Here is a 4932-nt window from a genome sequence, read left to right as displayed (position 1 = left end):
TAGCACGAGACTGCCTATCTCCACCATAATAAAATTTGCTTTTGGCGTAACTAACATACTGACCGGAAGCACGTTGATACATGCCAAGCATCTCCTTCAAGTTCCGCAAGCTATGAAGATTACCCTTACAGAAAATAAGAATATCATCCGCAAAGAGTAAATGGGTTGGAGCCACACCTTTCTTAATCACCATGTGATGCATACTTCTAGCAGCAAACAACTTAGAGAGATTGCGGCTCAAAACATCTTCAATAAGAACAAAAATCAAAGGTGAAAGAGGATCACCTTGACGAAGGCCTCTTGTGATACTGAAAAAACCTTCAGGGCTACCATTAATCATAATAGATATACGGGCAGAGTTAAGAATACTCAGCAACCACGAACACCATGCATCAGAAAAGCCATATTGACGAAAAACTTCAACCACAAACTCCCAACTCACCGTGTCAAAAGCCTGGGCTATATCCAATTTAAGGCCAACGTTACCATGCTTCCGTTCAACGTTAATTTCATTGATCAGTTCCGAGGCCAAGGCTATATTCTCATGAATGTTTCTTCCTTTCATAAACGCCACTTCCTCTTCAGAAATCAATTTGTTCAACACCGTGCCAAGTCTGGTCGCCATAATTTTGGTAATGATTTTGAAGAAGAAGTTGCTTAAACCAATTGGCCTATAGTCTTTAATAGCATCAGACTTATTAGCCTTTGGAATGAGCACAATAAAACTAGAGTTAATGCCATTAGGAATCTTCCTCATCGCCCAACAGTTTGCAATAGCATTAAAAAGATCTCTAGAAATAATGTTCCAACAGACTCGAAAGAAAGAACCTGTAAAACCATCGGGGCCAGGAGCAGAATCCGCTCCAAGATCAAAAACAGCCTCTTTAACTTCATCCAAGGTAGGAATAGCATCCATACAAGCACTCTCAGCAGCTGATATGCTTTCATGCTCATAATCAAATAGTCTCGGATCAATATGAACAGCTCCACCGTTGAACTTTGCACGATAATGATCAACAATGTAATCTTTTATTTCATCCTGCAAAAACAAAGTAGAGTTAATAGAAATCTTCAGCTCGGAAATTGTGTTTTGGCTCCTCCTCATTCTTATTGAATTGTGAAAAAAACGTGTGTTCTGATCACCATCCTCCAACCAGCTAGTTCTCGACTTTTGCTTAAGCATAGTGGCCAAATCATACCGCACATCATCAGCAGCCTTCTTAGCATCGGCAACCTTCAAAAATTGGACCTCACAACTAACATTATGGTCCAAAATATCATTCTCCTTATCAAGATTCAATTCCGCTTGCTTTAAACGAAACTGAACATCTCCAAACACCAATCTATTCCAAATCTTCAAAGCCTCCCTCAACCGCTTCAACTTTGATGAAAAAACAAAAGGAGGAGCACCATCCAGCCTAACACTCCAATTTTCTTTGACGAAGTCCAAAAAAGATGGATGAGAAAGCCACATCTTCTGAATTCGAAAAGGAGCTCTCTTCGGCCTAGGACTGTCAAAAGCAAAACCAAAAAGAGGAGAGTGGTCCGAGCAGATTCGCGGCAAAGCTTTGCACCTCCAGTTAGCAAACTTATCAAGCCACGCACCATTAATCACGGCCCTATCGTGTTTAGAAACAATTCTATGCATACCACTCCGACAATTGGACCAAGTATACTTCTTCCCAATAGCATCGGCCTCAACCAAACCATTATCAGATATCCAACTTCGAAACTCATTTATATAAATTTCTTTGATCGGCCTACCACCCTTCTTCTCATCAAGACGCAGAACACAATTGAAATCCCCCAGCACCAACCATGGAACGGAAATATATCCCAGACCCAACTGACGCCAAAGAGATCTCCTTTCAACCGCATCAAAAGAAGCATGCACAGCCGTGACAAGACTCCCAGAAAATTCCAAAGTGATAGCCTGCTTAGACGAAGATAATACATTCGGCCTTGCAAGAGTATTCCTCCAAAAGACCCAAATATTACCTTTCTGACCATGCACTTCATTAGTAATAACATCTTCACAAAAATCAAGCAAATTAAGCTTCCTAACAAAACATGTAGTGCAACGAATCTGAGGCTCCGCAATACAAATAACGTCAGGTTTGTGCAAGTAAAAAACTCATTCAACTTGGCCCTTGCACCATCCTTGGCCAAGCCTTGAGCATTCCAATAGAAGACACGCATTAATTAACTCTATTCTTTGAAGGGCTTGCCGAACCCTGTCTAGAAGATTTTCCACTTCGAGTTTGAACTTGACTCACCGTAGCCACAGCAGCAGCTGTCTTCTTCTTAGGAGCTTTAGATTTTTTCTTCTTTTCCGCCAACTCCTTCTTCTCATGATCAGCTAGCTCTTTATTAGCAAGAATCTCCAAAGTTCTTGCATCCTCCTCAGCTATGCTTGAAGTGTTAGTTGCAACTACATCTTCAATCACATCATCAGCTTCAACAATCACCTTATCAATCTCCTCGGTCCCAGTTTCAAATCTATTAGAAAGTGTTAAGTTTTCCAAAGATCTAGCTGGTGAAGATCTTCTTGAAGTCCTAGTGGCCTCACTAAAACTAGCGTCCTCGGTAACAGCCACAATTGGAAAATTAGCCGGAGAATGATGCAAGTCCAAAACCTGCTTCCTCAAGTTCTCCAGCTTAGCTCTAGCAATATCTTGTTGAATTTTGGCAGCTTCAGCATCAGCCTCCCGTTGCCTAGTTGCCTCCTTCATAGCCTCATAATTTCTATAAGCTTCCATCTCTTGCATCTCCAAATCAACATCATCTTCCTTAGATAAATTATCATGCACCAGCTCCTCAAGTGCTGCACCAGCACTTCGCAAAACCAATTCAGCATCATCATTGCGGACAGATTCCACATCTTCTTTACGCAAACCAGGTAAAGCGTCTTCACCAGCATTAGAAACATCTCCTCGGTGCTTAGATAAGCCACCATCCTCCTTTAGCTGCACGGACTGAATATCACTGCAAGCTTCAGCACTATGAGTTGCAGCAATATGCGGCACGGACAAGGCAGCATCTTCAGTGTGGTCCGATATAGTATCATCATCTTCTAATGTAGCACCAGCACTCTCACTGTGCTCAGAAAAGATAGTACGTGTTCCAGTTGCTATCTCAAGGATAGATTTCTTCTGCTTCAACGTTATGGGCTCCTCACCATGTTTAGATTGCTCAGTTTCTGTTGGAACATCCGATGGCATATGCTTCTTACCTTTAGGGATTCGTTCCTTTTGCCAAAAATTCTTAAGATCATCCATATCCGCCTCAATTGCTTTTTTAATCTCAGGATCAGTTTCAACTTCAGCCCTATCCTTCAAATCATCAAACTTTTTTGTTCTACAATCAGATTTTTTATGGCCAATAGATTTACAATAATCGCAAAAGCTGGGCCTGTTTAAAATTTCATATTCCTGAACAAAAATTTCATCATTCTCTTCACCATCAATCAAAATTCGTCTCAAAGGTTGAGAGAAGTCTATGTCAACCAGAGCTGCCGCAAAGTAACCATATTCATGGCGCAGAGTACGCGGATCAACCGAAACCGGCCTACCAAGTCCTCTTGCCAGCCTAAAAATCGTCTCTTCATCCCAAAACTCCATTGGCAAAGCTGTGAAGCGAACCCAAACTGCAGCTCTAGTAATCTTATCTTTCCCAGGATCAAACATAGGTGTCCATGGATGAATTTTAAGCTGTTGAATTCCGTTTGGAGAGTGAATCTTCCATGGACCATCATAGCTTACACGTTTACGATCATCTTCATTGTCTAGCTTAATAACAAAATATCCCTTCTTCCATGGAATAAATTGAACCGAACCAGATAGCTTCCACTGATTCAATAATTCTCTTTTAACATCATCAAATTTTAAGGTTTTGAAAAAAACCAAACGACCAACCAAGCTGAATCTCCACACAGCCTTAATCCGTGTATGAGTGTCTCGTGGGATCTTGATCAAAACATCATTATTTGTTGAAGAGAAAATTGGAGGGTGAGAAAGAGTCTCGGCATCAATCTTTGATAAAACATGGGTTCTTCGCTTTAATATAGATGCATAGGATCCTTCCATAACACCATCATCACCCGGTTTCCTAAACGAGTTATGATTTCCATCTTCCTTCCTAGACGCGCCATGAAACTCCGTCCCCATCACCTTCCTAAACGCTGTAGGAATAGCAGCGTTAGGGTTTGCACCATGATTCCTAAACGCTTCAGGAATTGCAGCGTTAGGGTTTGAAACTCCATCTTCTTCGAGCTGCCTTCCAAACACGGAAGCATTAGGGTTAGCAGCAGAATTCTTAGGGATATAGATAGTTTTTGATTTTGATTGATTCCCTATCCTTGTTGATTGATTATCATAACTATTAACAAAAACTGGTGGATTATTGTTTTGATTTTGCGCCATTAGAGCGCAAAATCAAGAGAAAATTTGTGAACGCCAAGAAAAATTTGAGGGAGAGAAAACCGGAGCCCAACCACGTGAAACCCTAGCTTTTTCGCTTTTTAATTTGTAGAAATGCAAATAAGACATATATAGGGAAGGGACGTTGGCTTGGAGAGTGGTGCAAGATCATTGTGCGGCATGGCTTGCGGCTTTGGCATGGCCATTGCAAGATGCGGCTTCGAGAGTTGGTGAATGATTTTTGCTCCCCTAATCTAATTTGTAGAAATGCAAATAAGACATATATAGGGAAGGGACGTTGGCTTGGAGAGTGGTGCAAGGTCATTGTGCGGCATGGCTTGCGGCTTTGGAATGGCCATTGCAAGATGCGGCCTCGAGAGTTGGTGAATGATTTTTGCTCCCCTAATCTAATTTGTAGAAACGCAAATAAGACATATATAGGGAAGGGACGTTGGCTTGGAGAGTGGTGCAAGATCATTGTGCGACATGGCTTGCGGCTTTGGCATGGCCATTG

This window comes from Papaver somniferum, unplaced genomic scaffold (genome assembly GCF_003573695.1).
Source record: "Papaver somniferum cultivar HN1 unplaced genomic scaffold, ASM357369v1 unplaced-scaffold_112, whole genome shotgun sequence".
NCBI lineage: Eukaryota > Viridiplantae > Streptophyta > Magnoliopsida > Ranunculales > Papaveraceae > Papaver > Papaver somniferum.
The sequence above is the reverse complement of the archived record's forward strand: the minus strand, read 5'-3'. Positions refer to the sequence as shown.